We start from the raw sequence: 27,603 nt of genomic DNA on the forward strand, positions 1-27,603 counted from the left end.
CTTTGGTTTTGTTTTTAGGTTTTGTGTTTTTTTAGTTTTGATCCTAATTGATTTTGTTTTTTGGGTTCTTCTATTTGTCTGGTTGTTCTTTTCATTTTATTTGGTTCTGTGTTTGTTTCTTGTGTGTGTGTGTGTGTGTGTGTGTGTGTGTGGTGTGTTTCCTTGTTTCTGTTTTTGTTTGTTTAATTTTGTTTTTACCATTTCTCTGGCGTTTTGTTTGTCTTTTTTCTTTAATATATTTTCTATTTTATTTTTTCAATATTTCTATCTTTATGTTGCTTTTCTGTTGTTCTGTCTTTTTTCCCCTTTCTCTTTTACTTTTTTTATAAATCACTTTAGTCAGTTTGTTTTGTTTCTTTGCTTCATTCTTCAGTTGGCACTCTGCTTTGGTTTTGTTTTTTGGTTTTGTGTTTTTGTCAGTTTTCTTTTTAATTGTTTGATTTCATTCTTCGGTTCTTTTGTTTGGTTGTTCTCTTGCTTTTTGATTTACTTGGTTCTGTTTTTGTTTCCTTTGTGTGTGAATGTGTTTCCTTGTTTCTGTTTTTGTTTGTTTGATTTTACTTTTTACCATTTGTCTGGGATTCTGTTAGTCTTTTCTTTTTTTTTAATCCCCTTCATTGCCTGGATGAGTGACTTGGGGGTCTTGGTTCCTCGACTGGAAGTCAGGCCTGAGGCTCTGGGGTGGGAGCACTGAGTCCAGGACGCTGGATCACTAGAGAATTCCTGGCCCCAGGGAAGATTAATCGCTGAGAGTTCTCACAGAGGCCTGTATCTGAATCCAAGACCCAGCTCCACCCAACTGCCAGCAGCTCCCAGTGCTGGATGCCTCACACCAAATAACAAACAAGACAGGAACACAAACCCACCCATCAGCAAACAGACTACCTAAAGTCATACTAAGCTCACAGATAGCTCAAAAGACACCACCTGACACGGCTCTGTTCATCACAGGGAAAGGACTCAGCTCCACCCACAAGAACAGAGGCACCAGTCCCTCCCATCAGGAAGCCCAAGCAAGCCATTGGACAAACCTCACCACTAGGGGCAGAGAACAGAAGCAAGAGGAACTAAGACCCTGCAGCCTAGGGAAAGGAGACCTCAAACACTGTAAATTAGACAAAACGAGAAAACAGAAAAATATCTTGCAGGCAAATGAGCAAGATAAAAACCCACAAGAACAAATAAATGAAGAGGAAATAGGCAAACTACCTGAAAAATAATTCAGAGTAATGATAGTAAAGATGATTCAAAATCTCGGAATTAGAGTAGAGAAATACAAGAAACATTTAACAAAGACCTAGAAGAACTAAAGAGCAAACAAACAGTAATGAACAACACAATAACTGAAATTAAAAATACTCTAGAAGAAATCAATAGCAGAATAACTAAGGCAGAAGAACAGATAAGTGGTCTGGAAGATAGAATGGCAGAAATAACTGTCACAGAGCAGAATAAAGAAAAAAGAAGGAAAAGAATGGAGGACAGTCTCAGAGACCTCTGGGACAACATTAAGCACACCAACATTTAAATTTTGACATCCCAGAAAAAGAAGAAAAAAATAAAGGTTTTGGAAAATATTTAAAGAGATTATAGTTGAAAACTTCCCCAACGTGGGAAAGGAAATAGTCAGTCAAGTCCAGGAAGTGCAGAGGGTCCCATACAGGATAAACCTAAGGAGAAACATGCCAAGACACATGTTAATCAAACTAATACAAATTAAACACAAAGAAAAAATATTAAAAGCAGCAAAGGAAAAGCAGCAAATAACATACAAGGGAATCCCCATAAAGTTAACAGCTGATCTTTCAGCAGCAGCTCTGCAGGCCAGAAGGGAGTGGCAAGATATATTTAAAATAATGAAAGGGGAAAACCTACAACCAAGATTACTCTATCCAGCAAGGATCTCATTCAGATTCTATGGAGAAGTCAAAAGCTTTACAGATAAGCAAAAGCTAGGAGAATTCAGCACCACCAAACCAGCTTTTCAACAAATGCTAAAGGAACTTCTCTAGGCAGGAAACACAAGAGAAGGAAAAGACCTACAAAAACAAACCCAAAACAATTAAGAAAATGGTAATAGGAGCATACATATCAATAATTATCTTAAATGTAAATGGATTAAATGCCCCAACCAAAAGACACAGACTGGCTGAATGGATACAAAGACAAGACCTGAGGGACTTCCCTGGTGGTACAGTGGTTAAGAATTCGCCTCCTAAGGCAGGGGACGCAGTTCAATCCCTGGTCAGGGAACTAGATCCCACATGCATGCTGCAACTAAGAGTTTGCATGCCACAACTAAGGAGCCCACTGGCTGCAACTAAGGAGTCCACCAGCCACAACTAAGACCTGGCACAACCAAAAATAAATAAATAAAATTAAAAAAACCAAAAAACGAGACCCGTAAATATGCTGTCTACAAGAGACCCACTTCAGACCTAGGGGTACATACAGACTGAAAGCGAGGGGATGGAAAAAGGTATTCCATGCAAAGGAAAATCAAAAGAAAGCTGGAGTAGCAATACTCATATCAGACAAAATAGACTTTAAAAGAAAGACTATTACAAGAGACAAGAAAGGACACTACATAATAATCAAGGGATCAATCCAAGAAGAAGATATAACAATTGTAAATATCAATGCACCCAACATAGGAGCACCTCAATACATAAGGCAAATGTTAACAGCCATAAAAGAGAACACGGAGAGTAAAACAAAAATAGTACTAGGGGACCTTAACACCCCACTTACACCAATGGACAGATCACCCAAACAGAAAATAAATAAGGAAAAATAAGCTTTAAATGACACATTAGACGAGATGGACTTAATTGATATTTATAGGACATTCCATCCAGAAACAAGAGAATACACTTTCTTCTCAAAGTGCACACGGAATATGCTCCATGATAGATCACATCTGGGTCACAAATCAAGCCTTAGTAAATTTAAGAAAGCTGAAATCATATTAAGCATCTTTTCCAAACACAACGCTATGAGACTAGATATCAATTACAGGGGAAAAACTGTAAAAAATACAAACACATGGAGGCTAAACAATACGCTTCTAAACAACCAAGAGATCACTGAGGAAATCAAAGAGGAAATCAAAAAGTACCTAGAAACAAATGACAATGAAAACACAATGACCCAAAACCTATGGGATGCAGCAAAATCAGTTCTAAGAAGGAAATTTATAGCAATACAATCCTACCTCAAGAAACATCTCAAATAAACAACTTAACCTTACATCTAAAGCAATTAGAGAAAGAAGAACAAAAAAGCCCCAAAGTTAGCAGAAGGAAAGAAATCATAAAGATCAGATCAGAAATAAATGAAAAAGAAATGAAGGAAACAATAGCAAAGCTCAATAAAACTAAAAGTAGTTCTTTGAGAAGATAAACAAAATTGATAAACCATTAGCCAGACTCATCAGGAAAAAAAGGGAGAAGACTCAAATCAATAGAATTAGAAACAAAAAAGGAGAAGTAACAACTGACACCACAGAAATAAAAAAGGATCATGAGAGATTACTACAAGCAACTATATGCCAATAAAACGGACAACCTAGAAGAAATGGACAAATTCTTATAAAAGTACAACCTTCCAAGACTGAACCAGGAAGAAATAGAAAATATAAACAGACCAATCACAAGCACTGAAACTGTGATTAAAAATCTTCCAACAGGGGCTTCCCTGGTGGCGCAGTGGTTGAGAATCTGCCTGCTAATGCAGGGGACACGGGTTCGAGCCCTGGTCTGGGAAGATCCCACATGCCACGGAGCAGCTGGGCCCGTGAGCCACAATTGCTGAGCCTGCGCGTCTGGAGCCTGTGCCCCGTGACGGGAGGGGCCGCGATAGAGAAAAGGCCCGCGCACTGCGATGAAGAGCGGTCCCCGCACCGCGATGAAGAGTGGCCCCCGCTTGCCGCAACTGGAGAAAGCCCTCGCACGAACCGAAGACCCAACACAGCCAAAAATAAATAAATAAATAAATAAAATAAAAAATAAGAAAAATCCTTAAAAAAAAAAAAAAAAAAAAAAAATCTTCCAACAAACAAAAGCCCAGGACAAGATGGCTTCACAGGGGAATTCTATCAAATATTTAGAGAAGAGCTAACATTCTTCCTTCTCAAACTCTTCCAAAATATAGTAGAAGGAGGAACACTCCCAAACTCATGCTACGAGGCCCCCATGACCCTGATGTCAAAACCAAACAAAGTGTCACAAAAAAAGAAAATTACAGGCCATATCACTGGTGAACATAGATGCAAAAATCCTCAATAAAATACTAGCAAACAGAATCCAACAGCACATTAAAAAGATCATACACCATGATCAAGTGGGGTTTATCCCAGGAATGCAAAGATTCTTCAATATGTGCAAATCAATCAATGTGGTACACCATATTAACAAACTGAAGGATAAAAACCATATGATCATCTCAATAGATGCAGAAAAACCTTCTGACAAAATTCAACACCCATTTATGATAAAAATTCTACAGAAAGTGGGCATAGAGGGAACCTACCTCAACACAATAAAAGCCACATATGACAAATCCACAGCCAACATCATTTGCAATGGTGAAAAACCAAAAGCATTTCCTCTAAGATCAGGAACAAGACAAGGGTGCCCACTCTCACCAATATTATTCAACATAGTTTTGGAAGTCCTAGCCATGGCAATCAGGGAAGAAAAAGAAATAAAAGGAATACAAATTGGAAAAGAAGAAGTAAAACTCTCACTGTTTGCAGATGACATGATACTATACATAGAGAATCCTAAAGATGCCACCAGAAAACTGCTAGAGCTAATCAATGAATCTGGTAAAGTTGCAGGATACAAAATAAATGCACAGAAATCTCTTGCATTCCTATACACTAATGACGAAAAATCTGAAAGAGAAGTTAAGGAAACACTCCCATTTATCATTGCAACAAAAAGAATAAAATACCTAGGAATAAACCTACCTAGGGAGACAAAAGACCTGCATGCAGAAAACTATAAGACACTGATGAAAGAAATTAAAGATGATACCAACAGATGGAGAGATATACCATGTTCTTGGATTGGAAGAATCAACATTGTGAAAATGACTATACTACCCAAAGCAATCTACAGATTCAATGCAACCCCTATCAAACTAGCAATGGCATTTTTCACAGAACTACAACAAAAAATTTACAATTTGTATGGAAACACAAAAGACCCAAATAACTAAAGCAATCTTGAGAAAAACGGAGCTGGAGGAATCAGGCTCCCTGACTTCAGACTATACTATAAAGCTACAGTAATCAAGACAGTATGGTATTGACACAAAACAGAAATATAGATCAATGGAACAGGACAAAAAACCCAAAGATAAACCCACACACATATGGTCACTTATCTTTGATAAAGGAGGCAAGAGTATACAATGGAGAAAAGGCAGCGTCTTCAATAAGTGGTGCTGGGAAAACTGGACAGCTACATGTAAAAGAATGAAATTAGAACACTTCCTAACACCGTACACAAAAATAAACTCCAAATGGATTAAAGACCTAAATGTAAGGCCAGACACTATCAAACTCTTAGAGGAAAACATAGGCAGAACACTCTATGACATAAATCACAGCAAGATCCTTTTTGACCCACCTCTTAGAATAATGGAAAGAAAAACAAAAGTATACAAATAGGACCTAATGAAACTTCAAAGCTTTTGCACAGCAAACGAAACCATAAACAAGACGAAAAGACAACCCTCAGAATGGGAGAAAATATTTGCAAATGAAGCAACTGGCAAAGGATTAATCTCCAAAATTTACAAGCAGCTCATGCAGCTCAATATCAAAATAAACCAAACAACCAAATCCAAGAATGGGTGGAAGACCTAAATAGACATTTCTCCAAAGAAGACATACAGATTGCCAACAAACACATGAAAAGATGCTCGACATCACTAATTATTAGAGAAATGCTAATCAAAACCACATTGAGTATCACCTCACACTGGTCAGAATGGCCAACATCAAAAAATCTAGAAATAATAAATGCTGAAGAAGGTGTGGAGAAAAGGGAACCCTCCTGCACTGTTGGTGGGAATGTAAATTGATACAACCACTATGGAGAACAACAGTATGGAGGTTCCTTTAAAAACTAAAAATAGAACTACTGTATGACCCAGAATCCCACTACTGGGCATATACCTTGAGAAAACCATAATTCAAAAAGATACATGTACCACAATGTTCATTGCAGCACTATTTACAAGAGTCAGGACATGGAAGCAACCTAAATGTGCATCGACAGATGAATGGATAAAGAAGATGTGGCACATGTATACAATGGAGTATTACTCAGCCATAAAAAGGAACAAAATTGGGTTATTTGTAGTGAGGTGGATGGACCTAGAGTCTGTCATACAAAGTCAGAAAGAGAAAAACAAATACTGTATGCTAACGCATATATATGGAATCTATAAAAACAGTACTGATGAACCTAGTGACAGGGCAGGAATAAAGACATGGACGTAGAGAACGGACCTGAGGACACAGGGGGGAAGTGTACGCTGGGACGAAGTGAGAGAGTAGCATCAACATATATACACTACCAAATGTAAAATAGATGGCTAGTGGAAGCTGCTGCATAGCACAGGGAGATAAGCTTGATGCTTTGTGATGACCTAGTGAGGTGGGATAGGGAGGGTGGGAGGGAGATGCAACAGGGAGGGGATATGGGGATATATGTATACATATAGCTGATTCACTTTGTTGTACATCAGAAACAACACAACATTGTAAAGCAATTATACTCCAATAAAGATGAAATAAATAAAACTCACAGAAGCTCACTTCTAGTACATTCCATTTGTCAACCAAGCCACTAGATTAGCCCACATTCAAGAAGGGAATTAGTCTTTGTTTCTTAATGGAAAGTAGCAAAAAATTTGTGGCCACTTTTAATTTGGGTTGGGGAGGAAAATGGCAAGATTTTTCCAAGCCTCCCTGGGGGGTCATAAGAAACTCAAGCAGTTTAACTCAAACTCTCGTGACCTTGACACACCACATCACGTCATGCTATATTATCATCCCTACTCAACTGGTGTAATACCATCCCAGCATATGAGGAAATCCCACTTGTGAAACAAGTCACAGCTCCTCACAGCTCTTGGACTTGTATCACCACGTCCTCAGGGCTCAGCTTTGGAGTAGGCTGCAGAGCAGAGAACTTCTTTTCAGGGAATAACTCCATTTCCATCTTCCCTAGCTCATTTTTCTACCCAAGGCAAGAGAATCTTTATATTTATCCAACAACCAGGACAAACCAGGGCTTGACTGAATGAATTTTCTTACTTGCCTGGTATTTATGATAGGGCTTGAAAATTCAAACTTCAAAGACTATTAAAAAACTTTTTTTTCTCTGTAAGCCTCCCTTCTCTGAGTCATGGAGACCAAGATCTAGATTGAAGAGGCAAGTAGAATTATAGGTAAAAGGGATTGCATGAGGAAAAAATCACCTCATTAATTACTTCAGAATAACTTTTCTGTCACTTTTATAAATGGGGCTTCTGGCTGTTCCATTAGTCACTCATGAGCTTGTTCAATTCCTTCTCTCAGAGACTTGAGCTGATTAAATCTGGGAGCAGTGATAAAAGTGAATCACTAGGCCTGCAAATCTGAGAACCCAACTCCTCACTACATTGAATTCTAACAAGGGCACTCTTTGGGGCTCTACTTCATAATAACAGTAATTAAAAGCTACCTTATATTTAATTTGTACCGAACACTGTCCAAATTGTTTCACACATATTACTTTATTTAAATACAATAAAAACCCTATAAGATAGGTCAGATTATTATTTCCATTTTACAGATGAAGGAACTGAGGCACAGAGAGATTAAGCAATTTGCCCGAGGTCATACAGTGAAAGAGGTAATCTAATCTAGGTAATCTGGCTTTAGAGTTCATGCTCTTAGTCACTGTGCTATTGACTCTTCAATGTTTGCTTTAAAACTGCAGCAAAATACAGTAAGTGCCCTACATACAAACCTTCAAGTTGCGAACTTTCAAAGATGCGAACATGCGTTCCATTAATGTCAGGCATGAGTGAAACTGCAGCTTGCCCTCCGTCTCCTACTGCTGACGATCCTTCAGCTCTACCATCCTTCTCTCCCTCCTCCAGTCAGTAAATCTTCTTGCCTGTTCACTCAATGCCAGCCCCTGTATGCCAGCTGTTGTACTGTACTACTGTACTTTTCAAGGTACTGTACTGTAAGATTAAAAATGTTTTCTTTATTTTCTGTGTTTGTTTGTTTTTATGTATTATTTGTGTGAAAAGTATTATAAACCTATTACAGTACAGTACTATATAGCCGAATGTGTTAGTTGGGTACCTAGGCTAACTTTGTTGGACTTACGAACAAAATTGGGCTTACAAACACACTCTTGAAATGGAACTCATTCATATGTAGGGGACTTACTGTAAAATTCTATAGTTGTTAACTACTTTCTGACAAAACTTTATTTTTATTATACGAAATTTTGGCTATAGTCATGTATGTTGAGTGAGGTTCTACTTTCAACATTTATTTGCCAAGTGTCTTGCAACATACCAATCAGGAATTTTAATGAACCAGTTATTTGGATGTGAAGGTTGAAAACAGCTTAAAAAACAGTTTAACAATAGTAAATTTAAAATACAATAGAATATATAAAGTTAAAATAACCTAAATGTAGGTTTTACTTGTTTGAATATAAACTTCAAAAAATTTTTAATAACTCAAAGCAGGTGAATATTTTTTGAAAAGAAAAAATAACAACCTATGGATTGACTATTATTACTTCGATTTTTATTGACATGAAAAGAGTTCTTATAGTGATTATGCTAAGAAATCTTTCTTTATATCCCTGTCACATCTGGTGACAGCAAAGGTTAATTTGCTAATCCCCAGTTGTGGACTATAAAAACAAAGTATTAGACTTCAAGAGAGGAGAGCTATAAGAATAAAGTAACAGTGAATCATGCATCCCAACTCACAGCTGCTCAAATAAATATGGTACCCCAGAAAACTCAAAGGAAAGGCCCAGTTGGAATCAACCTTCACAAAAAATGTTAGCCTGAATGCACTGTGCCTTGACTCCAAATAGTTTTATAAATATAGAAAGGTACCTTGAAATGCAGCCATTTAATTTTTCAATTGAGAAAAACTTTCTTTTCTTTTAAATACACTTTAAATAATCTTTTTTTTATGCCACAAAGAAAATCATATATAGGCAAAACCTATATAGATACCACTAGCTAGAAGAAATTCTGGCAGGCTGGAATCAGAAGAAATAAGGCTGGATGGGCTTCCCAAAACCTGAACATAACTGTAGGAGTGGTACTGATTTTTGGTTCTGTTTTCATTTTCCCCCAAACTCTCTTTATCATCAATGTTATCTGACACTCTCAATCCCAAGACATTCTTCCTGTATACTTGGACTTTTATACTGTGTTAAGCTGATTAATTCCAACCTCACCAACCAAGACTGGAACCAAGATGGCCATCTGTATTACAATAACTTCAATCATTCTTGGGACTGACCATCTATTTTTTGACACAAGGAGATAAAAACATACAAATATTTAGATATACATTGATATACATATACATGTAGCATTATTCATAAACACATCATTACACCTAAACACTTGAGCTTGCAGTCAAAGTTTCTCTGATCAACCACAAGGAAAATATGTTTCCATAATCAGAATTAAAGATTTTAAATGGAACAGTCGCCAATCTGTGCTAATAGGCCATCCATCAGTTATTAAATGAGATAATATAAGTGGATATGCTTAATATATGGTTCCCATTCTCTTCCAGTTGTACAGAAAATATAAATATTAAAGAACAGGGAGTAGATGAAGGGGGATAGTGAAAAATCTTTCACACAATACCAAGGGTGTACCTTTCATTAAGTCAGGGAGTTTATTTTGTTAATTGATGGATCCCTAGCACCTAGATAGTAACTGGCCATAGTAGAATTCAATAAACATATATTGAACATCTGAATAAATGATTGTGTGGTAGGAAGGAGGGAAAGGGAGAAAGAGGGAGGAAGGAAGTCAGTCAGTCAACCTGGCTAATAAACTGTGGCTCATACTATAATGTTCTTTCACAAGACTAGTGATTCTGTTCCAAAAGCTAAGAAATCACCCTTTCCCCTGAAACACCAAAAAATACAATATATTCAATTCTAACTATATAGGAGAGTGGGATGTCAGACAGGAGATCAGTTCAAATCCCATTCTATCACTTTGATTTGTGTGACCTTGTTAAAGTTTCTTAACTTCTCTAAGCCTCGGTTTTCTTATCTGTAAAATAGTTACAGTAAGTAATGTACAGCATTTAGTACCTGTTATGGACTGAATTGTGTCCTCCTAAAACTCTTATATTGAAGCCTTACTCCCATTGTGTCTGTATTTGAAGACAGGACCTTTAAACAGGTAATTAAGGGTAAATGAGGTCCTAAGAATGGGGTTCTAACCTAATAGGACTGAAATCCTTATAAGTAGAGAAAGAGACACCAGGAAGACAGGCACACAGAAGAAAGCCCATGTGAGGACACAGTGAAAAGGCAGCCATCTACAAGTCAGGAGGAGAGGTCTCAATAGAAAACAATTCTACCAACACCTTGAAGTTAGATTTACAGCCTCCAGATCTGTGAGAAATAAATTTCTGTTTGAGATACACTGTCCATGATATTTTGTTATTACTACAGCCCAAGTCAACTAATAAAGATTTTCAAAGGGCTGTTGTGAACGTTGGACTAGAAAATAAATGTAATATTAGTGCCTGGAACACAGGTAATGCCCATAAATGCTAACTAATATTGTTGGGAGACAATTCTCCATAAGTCTCTCATGTTTCTGCACATCTTCTCAGCAAAGACTCTGAAAACTTAGGCTCAGAACTATCTTTTCAAGAATGTTTGTGTAGCAAACAGTCTTAGTAGAGAGGGATACTATCCAATTACCCATGACATTTTTCACAGAACTAGAACAAATAATCCTAAAATTTATATGGAACCATAAAAGACCCAGAATTGTGAAAGCAATCCTTAGGAAAAAGAACAAAGCAGGAGGCATAACCCTCCCAGACTTCAAACAATACTACAAAGCTACAATTATCAAAACAGCATTGTATTGGCACAAAAATAGACATATGGACCAATGGAACAGAATAGAGATCCCAGCAATAAACCCACACACCTATGGACAATTAATTAATCTTCAAGAAAGGAGGCAAGAATATCCAATGGGGAAGACAGTCTTTTCAGCAAGTGGTGCTGGAAAAGTTGGACAGCCACATGTAAATCAATGAAGTTAGAACACACCCTCACGCCATAAAAATAAACTCAAAATGGCTTAAAGACTTAAATATAAGACATGACACCATAAAACTCCTAGAAGAGAACATAGGCAAAACATTCTCTGACATAAATCATGCCAATGTTTTCTTAGGTCAGTCTCCCAGAGCAATAGAAACAAAAGCAAAAATAAACAAATGGGACTTAATCAAACTTATAAACCTTTGCACAGCAAAGGAAACCATAAACAAAACAAAAAGACAACCTATGGACTGGGAGACAATATTTGCAAATGATGCAACCGACAAGGGATTAACTTCTAAAATATACAAACAGATCATACAACTCAATAACAAAAAGCAAACAACCCAATCAAAAATGGGCAGAAGACCTAAATAGACATTTCTTCAAAGAAGACATACAGATGTCCAATATGCACATGAGAAGATGCTCATCATTGCTAAGTATTAGAGAAATGCAAATCAAAACTACACTGAGGTACCACCCCACACTGGTCAGAATGGCCATCATTAAAAAGTCTACAAATAATAAATGTTGGAGAGAGCATGGAGAAAAGGGAACCCTCTTACACTCTTGGTGGGAGTGTAAGTTGGTGCAGCCATTATGGAAAACAGTATGGAGGTTCCTCAAAAAAGGTAAAAATAGAGTTGCCATATGATCCAGCAATCCCACCCCTGGGCATATACCCAGACAAAACTATAATTTGAAAAGATAACCTATGCACCCCTATGTTCATAGCAGCACTATTTACAATAGCCAAGACATGGAAACAACCTAAATGTCCATCAACAGATGAATGGATAAAGAAGATGTGGTATATATATATACAATGGAATATTACTCAGCCATAAAAAATAATGAAATAATGTCTTTTGCAGCAACATGGAGCAACTAGAGATTATCATATGAAGTGAAGTAAGTCAGAAAGAGAAAAACAAATACCATATGATATCACTTATATGTGGAATCTAAAATATGACACAAATGAACATGTCTACAAAACAGAAAAAGACTCACAGATATAAAGAACAATCTTGTGGTTACCAAGGGGGAGGAGGGAAGGGGAGGGAAATATTGGGAGTTTGAGATTAGCAGATGCAAACTAATATACATAGGATGGATTAACAACAAGGTCCTACTGCCTAGCACAGGGAACTATATACAATATCTTGTGATAAACCATAATGGAAAAGAATAAAAATGAAAAAGAATATATTTATATGTATAACTGAATCACTTTGCTGTACAGCAGAAATTAACACAACTGTAAATCAACCATACTTCAATAAAATTTAAAAAAACATATTGCTAAAAACAAAAGAAGACAGGAAGGGATAGTGTTTTTCTATGCAACAGAGGGAAGGTTTGTTTATTGTCCAGTGTACCAGTATAATATATATAATGTATCCCTCCAGGGCAAAGGTTGGTCAGGTTTGCTGTAGTCTATTATAAAAGATTCAGGTTCCCTAAGCTCAGAGTTCCTCAGCTGTGACGCAAACCCACTATGTGTGTAACATCCAACTTGGCTGCTTCATTTGCCTCCATAGAACTTGGGGAAAAGGGTAACTGACACAAACATAAAGCTTGCATTGCTTGTAGCACTGTGAGTAATGAAGTCCTTCGTCCTTGTCTTATGACAGCATTCCTGAAAGTGGCTAACATCTTAGCTAACAAGTCAGTAAAACTAAGATCCTTCACAGTTCTTGAGAATTATAAGTATCATTTATGACCTTTATCCCTGCTCTTTAGGAAATAAAAACGTGAAAAAATAATTTAAAAATATAACCTTGGAAAGGGTAGCTCCTTTTGAATTGAGTGCTTACTAGTAAGTCAATCATTAAAGAGAAAGTATATGCCCTCCTAAAACTAACCCTTCCAGCCATGCTCGCATAGTCTCTATTTTACTCCTTATCTCTTATCTCTGATCCCTCCAAAACTGCATATCACCATACAATCATCTTTTATTTCTCTATCACTCATAACCAAATCTCCTTTAAGAGTCATATTCATTACCTGCTTTTCTTTCCTCACTGTTTTCTCACTCGTCAATCTATCTCAATACAGCTTGCCTCACCATCTCTACTTAAACAGTTTTGGAAAGCTTACCAGGACCTTCTCTTCATCAGTAAATGCAATGGGCATTTATTATTCCTCCTCTTATTTGACCCTTCTGCAGCATTTAACATTGCTATTCAATCCCTCCTTCTTTAAAACTCTCTCTCTTTGGCATCTGTGACATCACACTCTTCTGGATTTCCCCACAATCTCAGTCTGCCTGTTCAAGCTCTTCAACACAGGCTTTAAAAAGTTCAGTTCCTCAAGGCTCAGTCTGATGTCCCCATCTCTTTTGAATCGATTGTCTCTCCAAAGTGATCTAATTTGTGCTCACAGGTTCTGTTATCAGCAATCAATCACAAATTTAATCTCCATACTGGACTTCTCTGAGATCCAAACTCCTGGATCTAATTCAAGGTCTCTTCTTGAATTTCTTAAAAGCATCTCAAATTAAATATATACAAATCCCAGTTCTTGATTGCCTCTCCCCCTTCCCACACTAGCACCTGATTTCCTGCAGAGATAGACAGACAAACAGATACATATACACACATACATACCTAGGTGACGTAGACATAGCTATAGATAAACAGTACCACCATTCATGTAGTTCTGCAAACAAGAAACCCAGGAGACATTCTTCACTTTTTCTTCTCCATTTTTCCCCCCATACCATAGCAAACTAGGTATGGTCTAGTTTGCCTACTAAACATCTTATACTCTCACTTAATCTCCAATCTCTCCATCACCCTATCTCACCTAGACTCCTGTCATAACCTCCAAATCCATCTTTCTACATTCACTCTTGTCTTAAATTAATTCTCCACACAGAGACTAGATTTATTTTTACAAATTTTCAACCTGCTTTTTTGCCACCATCCCCACCTAATCCCTTAAATCCTTCAGTGGTATGCTGTTGCTCTCACAAATTCTTATCATGGCTGACAAGGCCATATGTGCTCTGGCTCCCATTTTCCATTTCAGCCCCACTTCACATCACTCTTGCCCTAGCTTTTGTATTGTAGTCACATTGTCTACTTTCATTTCCTCAAATACCCCACTACCCTCAATGCATGTTTCCTTCTTCTTCAGGGTCACCTCCTGGAATGCATCTCTTCCCTTGCACATTGCTTCACTACTCTATTCCCCTCATTCTTTAATTCTTAATTCAAGCACTCTTCCTCAGGGAAAATTATCCCGACTTCCCTTCCCTAATATTTACGTATCCTCACGGCACCCTATACTTTATAACAAATATAGAAATACTGCACATTTGAATGCATCAATAAACGCTAATGCAGGAGACTGTTCCTTTGGTGGCCCCCAATAAACCATGCTTCCAGGTATTACACCCTCATGTTATCCTCTCCCCTTGAACCTGGGATGGCCCTGTGACTTCCCCTAACCAAAAGAATGCTGTGAAAGTGATGCCGTGCCAGTTCCGGGTCTAAGGGTTAAGAAGGCCTAGAAACTTTTACTCCTGCACTCTTGGGTACCCTGAGCTGCTGTGTAAGAAGTTCTGCTACTAAAGAATCACTTCGAAAGACCATGTAAAAAGGGACAGAGCCTGAAACTACATGGAGGAATGGAAGCCCGGTCATCCCAGCATCCCAACCGAACCTGGCCCCAGCCCACTTTTGGCCCACCAGCTGAAGACAGGCACATAAGTGACCACCAGGGAAATAACTGCCTCCTGAGCCTGTCCAGGTATGAGAATCAGGAAAAATAGTAAAACTGGTTATTTTTAAGCCATTACATTCTAGAGTAGTTTGAATGCAGTTATAATGAAATAGCTACGAACTAAGAAAAATTAGGTTATCAATTTAAAAGAATTTTCATACAAGTTTACTGATACATTTGAATTTTTATATCAGTATTTTACTTTTTCTGCTTAAAATAAGAAAGAAACAATCCTAAATTGAGAATTTCAAGACACTAGAGAATTATAATAAAATAGTAGAAGTATATGCCACTCACCACTCATAAATAATACACATTCTAACATGTTGGATATATTCACTTCAGAACTTTAGTCTTCTTGTAATACCAATATTGATCTAGTATTTTTTTTTAAGTTTGTGATGTATCAATTGCATTCAGAAATGAAAACCAAAAAATCAAATCATTTCTCTCACAAGGTTAACAAATTTACTTTTCAAAATGAAGTATCATTTTTGTCAGTCACAGTGTTTTCTCCTGAGATGAAGCCTTTAAAGTTGCTTGATTGCAAAGTTTTTAAGGATTGTAAAATAGAACTTCCCTCGTGGCGCAGTGGTTAAGAATCTGCCTGCCAATGCAGGGGACGCAGTTTCGAGCCTTGGTCCGGGAAGATCCCACATGACGCAGAGCAACTAAGCCCGTGCACCACAACTACTGAGCCTGCGCTCTAGAGCCCACGTGCCACAACTACTGAAGCCTGCGTGCCTAGAGCCCGTGCTCTGCAAAAAGAGAAGCCGCCGCAATGAGAAGCTCGCACACTGCAATGAAGAGTAGCCCCCGCTCGCCGCAACTAGAGAAAGCCTCTGCGCAGCAACCAAGACCCGACGCAGCCAAAAATAAATAAATTAATGTTTAAAAAAGATTGATAAAATAGAAGTATTTTACCATAAAATCTGACTAGAAAAACATTTAGATCTTGAACTGATGTTTTCAGAATATTTCAGGGAAGTTGAGAAAATAAAAGTATCATTATCCCTATCTTCTAAGTTCTGAAAGATACCATTATTTACCAAAGGCCAATGGAAAAACCCATACTCTCACAGAGATCTCCTTCAACAAAAGTCATAACAACTAAAAAATGCTCTCATCCCAGATTACAACCCATCACTGTCATCAAAAGTAAATTCCTATACAATCAACTTCTTTGAACAATCACTAGGGTTTAGCTTCTAGAATGATAGTTTTAAAGTAACTGATCAAGTGGCAACAATCAACACCTGATATTAAATACTTCCACAGCTGCAAGCATAGCAGTTATTCAGCAAAGTTTCATTAGGAGAATCTGGAAGTCAGCCCAATCATTTTGGACAGAAATGGTCTTACATACCTCTTCTTCAATCTAGAGGCAGGCTATCCTCCCCCCAGAAGGAGCTATTTCTGCTCAAGGGACATTTTCACTCTATTACATTAATTGTTTGGATAGTGCTGACCACATAACACCCAAGCTCTTCAAAAAATGAACACATCAGAATAGTCAGGGCAATAAGCATCATGGGATGCGGTACTGGCTACAATTTACATTTTGTGCTTATTGTGACTTGTTTTTAAATAATGACAAATTATGAAAGGCCTAAAACTAACCAAAAAAACCACAACTATTTTAAAGTAAAATACTAAAATGTGAATCTGGAAATACTTAAAAACTTCTTGAGAGCTTTACTCATTTTCAAATGAGTTTTTAACTACCAATATTTTGAAATATCATTCAATAAAGATACCAGAAGAGAGGTTCTGAAGAAGAAACTAGCCCTACTGCTGAATATTGCTATCTGGTTTAAAATGGGACCACATAATGTCTTTTGCAATGGGGAAATTTGTTCTACTGCTGTTTTCTCATTCCTTGAAAACCACTCATATACTGAGTAGGTGAATCATTCTAGATCTTTCTTTGCCATGAGAAGAGGCACTCTGACCACAGATATAATTTACTCTTCTTTTGGCAAAAATAACAGTGTGAACCACTGATTTCAATTCCAGCTGATGTAAGAACAGGAGCAGTTGGAAACTTCTTTCAATATTACAAAAGTATTCCTTCACCTTTGACTCTAATGACTTTTGACTAAAGAGAAGAACTTTGGGTCAATGGTGAAGAAGAAAATGTTAGACTAAATGAGTATGTTAGCACAAGAAAAGGTCTCCACCTCTATTATGTTTATAAAACCTTCCTTGAGGAGTTTTCCAAAATCTCACTTGGCAGCCTAAAGTGAACTAACTGAGGCTTGGAAAGTAACAGCATGGTAAACATCATCCATCAGAAGTAAGTAGGCTTTGGCACAGGCTCTGGAAAGTGTCAGATGAAACCCTAGTTTCTGTCATGAACAGGGTTTAAGGTTGTTCTTTTCACTGGTCTCTCATTATTCCCACCTGTTTTCATGGAGTATGCAGTGATGACTTGGAGGATGCTGAAAGGCAGAGTTGGTTATAGAGGAAAGAGAAGGTATGTTCTAGTAGAAAAGGAAAGCAGATATTATTGGGAAGAGTTCATAAAGGCAGGCACAAATTCAAACTATTTTTCTTTTGGGGGGGTGGAATTTTATTCCCCCATTTTCCAAAAGTGATATTATTATTTAAGTTGGGGAAACCACACTCCTCATTTCAGACAGTCTTGGAATATGACCCTCCCCTGGTCACAGCGATTGGTTCAGTGATGGTTCTGTGACCTACCTGAGTCCAGTGAGATTCAATCCTGAGACTTTTATTAAAACTATCAGAACAAGGCTTTCTGGGAAGATTTCCTGAAAGTAAAGGTGAAGAGGAGAGAGGAACCAAGATGGCAGAGTAGAAGAACGTGCTCTCACTACCTCTTGAGAGAACACCAGAATCACAACTAGCTGCAGGACAATCATTGACAGGAAGACAGTGGAACTCACCAAAAAAGATACCCCACATCCAAAGACAAAGGAGAAGCCACAATGAGATGGTAGGAGGGGCACAATCAGAGTAAAATCAAATCCTATAACTGGTGGGTGGGTGACTCACAGACTGGAAAACACTTATACCACAGAAGTCCCCTCACTGGAGTGAAGGTTCTGAGCCCCATGTCAGGCTTTCCAACATGGGGGTCTGGCAACGGGAGGAGGAATTCCTAGAGAATCAGACTTTGAAGCCTAGTGGGGTTTGATTGCAGGACTTCGACAGGACTGGGGGAAAGAGAGACTCCACTCTTGGAGGGCACACACAAAGTAGTGTGCGCATTGGGACCCAGAGGAAGGAGCAGTGACCCTAGGGGACACTGAACCAGACCTACCTGCTAGTGTTGGAGGGGCTCCTGCAGAGGCGGGAGGGGGCTGTGGCTCACTGTGGAGACAAGGACACTGGCAGGAGAAGCTCTGGGAAGTACTTCTTGGCATGAGCCTTCCCAGAGTCTGTCATTTGCCTCACCAAAGAGCCCAGGTAGTCTCCAGTGTTGGGTTGCCTCAGGCCAAACAACCAACAGGGAGGGAACCCAGCCTCACCCATCAACAGTCAAATGGATTAAAGTTTTAATAAGCTCTGCCCACCAGAGCAACAGTCAGCACTACCCACCACCAGTCCCTCCCATCAACCCTCTTAGATAGCCTCATCCACCAGAGGGCAGACAGCAAAAGCAAGAACTACAATCTTGCAGCCTGTGGAACAAAAATCACATTCAAAGAAAGACAGACAAGATGAAAAGGCAGAGGGCTATGTACCAGATGAAGGAACAAGATAAAACCCCACAAAAACAACTAAATGAAGTGGAGATAGGCAACCTTCCAGAAAAAGAATTCAGATAATGATAGTGAAGATGATCCAGGACCTCGGAAAAAGAATGGAGGCAAAGATCGAGAAGATGCAAGAAATGTTTAACAAAGACCTAGAAGAATTAAAGAACAAACAAACAGAGATGAACAATACAATAACTGAAATGAAAACTACACTAGAAGGAATCAAGAGCAGAATAACTGAGGAAGAAGAACGGATAAGTGACCTGGAAGACAGAATGGTGGAATACACTGCTGTGGAACAGAATAAAGAAAAAGGAATGAAAAGAAATGAAGACAGCCTAAGAGACTTCTGGGACAACATTAAATGCAACAACATTCGCGTTATAGGGGTCCCAGAAGGAGGAGAGAGAGAGAAAAGACCCAAGAAAATATTTGAAGAGATTATAGTCTAAAACTTCCCTAACGTGGGAAAGGAAATAGCCACCCAAGTCCAGGAAGCGCAGCAAGTCCAATACAGGATAAACCCAAGGAGAAACATGCCGAGACACATCGTAATCAAATTGGCAAAAATTAAAGACAAAGAAAAATTACTGAAAGCAGCAAGGGAAAAACAACAAAAAACATACAAGGGAACTCCCATAAGGTTAACAGCTGATTTCTCAGCAGAAACTCGACACCCAGAAGGGATTGGCATGATATACTTAAAGTGATGAAAGGGAAGAACCTACAACCAAGATTACTCTACCCAGCAAGGATCTCATTCAGATTCGATGGAGAAATCAAAAGCTTTACAGACAAGCAAAAGCTAAGAGAATTCAGCACCACCAAACCAGTTCTACAAAAAAATGCTAAAGGAACTTCTCTAAGTGGGAAACACAAAAGAAGAAAAGGACCTACAAAAACAAACCCAAAACGATTAAGAAAATGGTCACAGGAACATACATATCAATAATTACCTTAAACATGAATGGATTAAATGTTCCAACAAAAAGACAAAGGTTTGCTGAGTGGATACAAAAACAAGACCCATATACATGCTGTCTACAAGAGACCCGCTTCAGACCTAGAGACACATACAGACTGAAAGTGAGGGGATGGAAAAAGATATTCCATGCAAATGGAAATCAAAAGAAAGCTGGAGTAGCTATACTCATATCAGATAAAATAGACTTTAAAATAAAGAATGTTACAAGAGACAAGGAAGGACACTACATAATGATCAAGGGATCAATCCAAGAAGTAGATACAACAATTATAAATATATATGCACCCAACATAGGAACACCTCAATACATAAGGCAACTGCTAAAAGCTATAAAAGAGGAAATCGACAGTAACACAATAATAGTGGGGGACTTTAACACCTCACTTACACCAATAGACAGATCAGCCAAAATGAAACTAAATAAGGAAACAGAAGCTTTAAATGACACAATAGACCAGATAGATTTAATTGATATTTATACGACATTCTATCCAAAAACAGCAGATTACACTTTCTTCTCAAGTACACACGGAACATTCTCCAGGATAGATCACATCTTGGGTCACAAATCAAGTCTCAGTAAATTTAAGAAAATTGAAATCATATCAAGCATCTTTTCTGACCACAACGCTATGAGATTAGAAATGAATTATAGGGGAAAAAACGTAAAAAACACAAACACATGGAGGCTAAACAATACGTTACTAAATAACCAAGAGATCACTGAAGAAATCAAAGAGGAAATCAAAAAATACCTAGAGACAAATTACAATGAAGACAAAATGATCCAAAACCTATGGAATGCAGCAAAAGCAGTTCTACGAGGAAACTTTATAGCAATACAAGCCTACCTCAAGAAACAAGAAAAATCTCAAATAAACAATCTAACCTTACACCTAAAGGAACTAGAGAAAAAGAACAAACAAAACCCAAAGTTAGCAGAAGGAAAGAAATCATAAAGATCAGATCAGAAATAAATGAAAAAGAAATGAAGGAAACAATAGCAAAGATCAATAAAACTAAAAGCTGGTTCTTTGAGAAGATAAACAAAATTGATAAGCCATTAGCCAGACTCATCAAGAAAAAGAGGGAGAGGACTCAAATCAATAAAATTAGAAATGAAAAAGGAGAAGTTACAACAGACACCGCAGAAATACAAAGCATCCTAAGAGACTACTACAAGCAACTCTATGCCAATAAAATGGACAACCTGGAAGAAATGGACAAATTCTTAGAACGGTATCAGCTTCCAAGACTGAAACAGGAAGAAACAGAAAATATGAACAGAAAAATGACAAGTAATGAAATTGAAACTGTGATTAAAAATCTTCCAGTAAACAAAAGTTCAGGACCAGATGGCTTCACAGGTGAATTCTATCAAACATTTAGAGAAGAGCTAATACCCATCCTTCTCAAACGCTTCCAAAAAATTGCAGAGGAATGAACACTCCCAAACTCATTCTATGAGGCCACCATCACCCTGATACCAAAACTAGAAAAAATACTACAAAAAAGGAAAATTACAGACCAATATCACTGATGAATATAGATGCAAAAATCCTCAACAAAATACTAGCAAACAGAATCCAACAACACATTAAAAGGATCATACACCATGATCAAGTGGGATTTATGCCAGGGGTGCAAGGATTCTTCAATATATGTAAATCAATCAATGTGATACACCATATTAACAAATTGAAGAATAAAAACCATATGATCATCTCAATAGATGCAGAAAAAGCTTTTGACAAAATTGAACACCCATTTATGATAAAAACTCTCCAGAAGGTGGGCATAGAGGGAACCTACCACAACATAATAAAGGCCATATACGACAAACCCACAGCAAACATCATTCTCAATGGTGAAAAACTGGAAGCATTTCCTCTAAGATCAGGAACGAGACAAGGATGTCCACTCTCACCACTATTATTCAACATAGTTTTGGAAGTCCGAGCCATGGCATTCAGAGAAGAAAAAGAAATAAAAGGAATACAAATTGGAAAAGAAGTAAAACTGTCACTGTTTGCAGAGGACATGATACTATACATAGAGAATCCTAAAAATGCCACCAGAAAACTACTAGAGCTAAACAATGAATTTGGTAAAGTTGCAGGATACAAAATTAATGCACAGAAATCTCTTGCATTCCTATACACTAATGATGAAAAATCTGAAAGAGAAATAATGGAAACACTTCCATTTACCATTGCAACAAAAAGAATAAAATACCTAGGAATAAACCTACCTCGGGAGACAAAAGACCTGTATGCAGAAAGCTATAAGACACTGATGAAAGAAATTAAAGATGATACCAACAGATGGAGAGATATACCATGTTCTTGGATTGGAAGAATCAATATCGTGAAAATGACTATACTACCCAAAGCAATCTACAGATTCAATGCATTCCCTATCAAATTACCAATGGCATTTTTTACAGAACTAGAACAAATCATCTTAAAATTTGTATGGAGACACAAAAGACCCCGAATAGCCAAAGCAGTCTTGAGGGAAAAAACGGAGCTGGAGGAATCAGACTCCCTGACTTCAGACTATACTACAAAGCTACAGTAATCAAGACAATATGGTACTGGCACAAAAACAGAAACATAGATCAATGGAACAAGATAGAAAGCCCAGAGATAAACCCACACACCTATGGTCAACTAATCTATGACAAAGGAGGCAAAGATATACAATGGAGAAAAGACAGTCTCTTCAATAAGTGGTGCTGGGAAAACTGGACAGCTACATGTAAAAGAATGAAATTAGAAGACTCCCTAACACCATACACAAAAATAAACTCAAATTGGATTAGAGACCTAAATGTAAGACTGGACTCTATAAAACTCTTAGAGGAAAACATATGAAGAACACTCCTTGACATAAATCACAGCAAGATCTTTTTTGATCCACCTCCTAGAGTAATGGAAATAAAAACAAAAATAAAGAAATGAGACCTAATGAAACTTCAAAGCTTTTGCACAGCAAAGGAAACCATAAACAAGACGAAAAGACAACCCTTAGAATGCGAGAAAATATTTGCAAACGAATCAACGGACAAAGGATTAATCTCAAAATATATAAACAACTCATGCAGCTCAATATTAAAGAAACAAACAACCCAATCCAAAAATGGGCAGAAGGCCTAAATAGACATTTCTCCAAAGAAGACATACAGATGGCCAAGAAGCACATGAAAAGCTGCTCAACATCACTAATTATTAGAGAAATGCAAATCAAAACTACAATGAGGTATCACCTCACACCAGTTAGAATGGGCATCATCAGAAAATCTACAAACAACAAATGCTGGAGAGGGTGTGGAGAAAAGGGAGCCCTCTTGCACTGTTGGTGGAAATGTAAATTGATACAGCCACTATGGAGAACAGTATGGAGGTTCCTTTAAAAACTAAAAATAGAATTACCATATGATCCAGCAATCCCACTACTGGGCATATACCCAGAGAAAACCATAATTCAAAAAGACACATGCACCCCAATGTTCATTGCAGCACTATTTACAATAGCCAGGTCCTGGAAGCAACCTAGATGCCCATCAACAGATGAATGGATAAAGAAGAAGTGGTACATATATACAATGGAATATTACTCAGATATAAAAAGGAACGAAATTGAGTCATTTGTTGAGACGTGGATGGATCTAGAGACTGTCATACAGAGTGAAGTAAGTCAGAAAGAGAAAAACAAATATCGTATATTAACACATGTATGTGGAACCTCGAAAAATGGTACAGATGAACCAGTTTGCAGGGCAGAAGTTGAGACACAGATGTAGAGAACAAACCTATGGACACCAAGGGGGGAAAACCGCAGTGGAGTGGGGATGGTGGTGTGTTGAATTGGGTGATTGGGACTGACATGTATACACTGATATGTATGAAATTGATGACTAATAACAACCTGCAGTATAAAAAAAACAAACAAAGAAAAAAAACAACTAATACTAAACTTTCTTTAGGTTATTTGTATAGAAATATGTTAATATAAATGTTTCAGACATTACATGAAATTTCTAAAAATCTTATATGTTCTGGTATAATGTTATAAGTCATAATTCTAGTTATTACTTTAAAATGTATATCTCAGAAATAACTAAATTTCCTTGTCAATTGCATTATTATGAACTTTCATCAAATCTTTAACTGTGGTCATTTTTAAGTCTTTTGTCATTTACAGACAGTTCTGGGTGTACTCTGGTGCTTTTGCAAAAATGTTCCTATAAAAGAGTTTCATCTTCAAGGAATTCATGGAAAAGACTCTGACAAGTACAGGTTTCTGGTAACTGACTATACTGCTGAACTGAATGAATAAGCATTTTCAGAACTCTAATGGAAAACTGATGAATTCATAAAAGTGCTAACAAAAGATCAAGATGAAAAAAAATTAATTACATGGGACTGAGTGAACTGATGAGGATGATTATAATTTTTGTGACTTTCTGTTTGAATAAAAAAAAAAATCCCACAAGGACTCAGAGGCAAAAAATGTACAAATCAATTTTCACTGCAAAGTAAAGGAGCTGTTACAGTGCAGGATTACTGGACTGAATGTCAATATTATGACGTAGTATGAGTGTGTTTCATGTTTGGTAATTGCAGTCATTGTTGCTTTTGTTGTAGTCATCCATTTACAATGCTTGGTGTCAGTTTATTTATCTCTTGTAACAATAAAATACAGTGTGTGTGTGTGAAAAAAAAAAAAAACTATCAGTACAGAGAAGCTGTCATTCCAGTGATGTTGCTGAAGCAATAGGATGTAAACCTTGTGGGAAGTATGTAACTTGGTGGCAAGGTTATGTGTGTGGAGCCTGCTTGAATGATGCCAGAACAGAGAAAAACTGAGTTGTGTGATGGAGAAATGGTCCTGATGATATCTCTGGAGTCCTAGATCCAGAACTACCCCCTGGGCCTCTCAATTATCTGATCCATTTAATTTGGATTAGTATCAATTGCCACCAGTATCTCCAACAAAATCCATGCCTAAAACAATACATGGTAACATATCTAAGAGATAAAGTAACCAAAAGTCGTATGGAAAAAATATACACCCTAAAGGGTCTCAGTAAATAACTCAAATGAGACCATAATAATTCTAGTAAACTATTCTCTTCTGTAAGACCAGCCATGACCTCTAAGTATGATGACCCCAAATACTTCTGTCTTGAGCCCCTAAAACATTGCCACCTCTGTCCCTGGCACTATGAGGGCCAGCATAAAATCAAGATGGCAGTTCAGCTGTGGAGAAGAGATATTCATAACTAAAGATATCCATAACAGTTTAAGTGATTAGGTGCCAAAAATGAGTTCCGCTAACAGCAAAGGTGGGAGACGTCCCACTGTGAGCTGATGCAGTACAGGGGAAAGGGGACTCCCTTAGTCAGTCAATTGTTTAATACATTCCCTTTAATCACTCTCTTGTTAGCCCTGTTCAAGGCTGGTTTTTCACAAATAGAATCTATAACCAACTGTTCTATCTTTGCTATCTTTCAAACAGAACCACTTTCACATTTTAATGCTTTGTGTACAAAATGGCTCAGTAGGATATGTAAATTTAAATGGCTTCAATTAAAGCAGTTTTAAGCAAATGCAATATAAAGTTTAGTAACATTAAGACACAATGAAATGCTGTGGGAAATACTTTAAAATAGCAGCAGATATTAAGCAATATTCTGGCTACCATTATGGTTCTGTTCTCCTAAGACAATAATTTAGTGGCTGACAGGAGCGCAGGCAGGTCTTGCCTTTTGAGTCAAGGAATAATCCTCCTTTCTTACAACTTTAAATCTTTTAAGTCTCTGATCAATTCTTTCTGGGTTACCAGGTGGATCAGCAATAATTTTCCTGGCACTGATGTTTTACCTTGGTCGTGCATCATGGTCCAAAATACTGCAGTTCTAGCCTTTAGCCTCATGTGCTGGTAAATCCAAACTCGGGAAGCCACATCAAAGGTACGCTCTTGAAACACCAACAGAGATGAGATGGTGTCTCAGAGCCAGTGCCTCCTCCTACAGACATGTCTCCAACAAGAAAGACTGGAGATGTTTCCCAACCACTTGTGCGCTAAATTGGGTAAAGCAGGTTATTCCACAAAGGTCCAGGGAGTATAATTATTACCAAGCATTTTCATAGCAGTCAGCATGGTACTACCTGTTCACAACACATGAAGAAGCCTTAGACTCAGACCATGGAAGAGAAAAGGTAAAGTGAAACCTCCATGGAGCTAATATATTTTTCGGTTTCTCACCAAGAAATTAAGAGTGCCTCTGCAGACAGTGAGGAAGAACAAATAAAATTATTTAAAAGGTCTTCAGAGACTGAGAAGAAGAAACGTGAAAACTTAATGAAAACAGTGAACACATGCAAATGCAGCACCAGCCATACCACTAATAGAAAACGTTACTGAAAATTGGAGGAGGGGGTATTACATAGTTCCAATTTTTCCTTAATACTTAGTGGAGAGGATTTCTGAAACTCAACTGAAAGCTCAGCATGCATATAAATAGCTCAAAGGAAAATGTCATGGGAATAAAATTATCAAGAAACATGTAACCTCATACATATAAGATGTAGCTATATAGTCTTGAAGAACAGCAGAAGGAGGCCATGGCTACACACACACACACACACACACACACACACATTCCAAGAGTAAGTCACATACTTGTGATCCAATTATCATTCATTCCGACACATATTCATTAAGTTTACTTCATAGTAAGTATTTTTGCTAGGCATTTGAAGATCTATAATACCCTTCTCATGTTAAAACTTTAATGATTATTATTTTTCTTAACACTGTCAGGTTCCAAGGGCCACTGAATAGACATCGTTCTTAAAACAGTGGTTCCACAATTTAGGATTTTATGGAACAATAAAATTTTTACATGAAAAAAATTTTGAGATCAATAGAGGAGTGCCAACATTTTATTTTGCAAATTAAAGGCCTTATAAAATAATTACCATCTACTAGAAGTAACATTTCCTTTTTTTTTTTTTCACAAAGGGAAATTTTAACAATGTAAAATAGGAAGGTTAGACTCAGAAGAAAAGGTAATTTCTCAAAGAACAAATTATTGTGGTCTTCAAATACTTTTTCTGGACCATTCTACTTTCTGGTACTCCAATTATGCATATATTGCTGTATTTAATGGTGTCTCACATTTCTTTGAGGTTCTGTTTACTTTTCTTCATTTTTCTGTTATTTATATTATGTAATCTTTATTAATATATCTTTACTAATTCTTTCTACTGACAGGTCACATCTTCTGTTGAACCCCTCTAGTAAATTTTTCATTTAGGTTATTTTAACTTTCAACTCTGGAATTTCTCTTTGGTTCTTTTTTTATAATTTCTATTTTTTTATTGACATTCTTCATTTGATGAAATACTGTCCTCATACCTTCCTTTACTTTTTAAGTTATGATAATCCTTTAATTCTTTTTTAATTGAAGTATAGTGCTGTACAATATTATATAAGTTACAGGTGCACAATATTGTGATTCACAATTTTTAAAGGTTATACTCCATTTATAATTATTATAAAATATTGGCTATATTCCCTGTGTTGTACAATATGTCATTATAGTTTATTATATACTTAATAGTTTGTACCTCTTAATCCCCTACTCCTATCTTGCCCCTCCCCCTACCACAGGTAACCACGAGTGTAACCTGTTGTTATACTAATGTAACCTCATACATATAAGATGTAGCTATATAGTCTTGAAGAACAGCAGAGGGAGGCCATGGCTACACACACACACACACACACACAC

The 27,603-nt window shown here is 37.3% G+C and overlaps 1 protein-coding gene across 1 annotated transcript in view; it reads right to left on the reverse strand.

Moving 5' to 3' along the window:
- Positions 1–27,603, reverse strand: part of LOC130704551 (cAMP-specific 3',5'-cyclic phosphodiesterase 4D-like) — a 636,307-nt gene that overhangs the window by 383,957 nt on the left and 224,747 nt on the right. The gene's annotated exons all lie outside the window — the stretch shown is intronic.

This window comes from Balaenoptera acutorostrata, chromosome 2, assembly GCF_949987535.1.
Source record: "Balaenoptera acutorostrata chromosome 2, mBalAcu1.1, whole genome shotgun sequence".
Classification (NCBI taxonomy): domain Eukaryota; kingdom Metazoa; phylum Chordata; class Mammalia; order Artiodactyla; family Balaenopteridae; genus Balaenoptera; species Balaenoptera acutorostrata.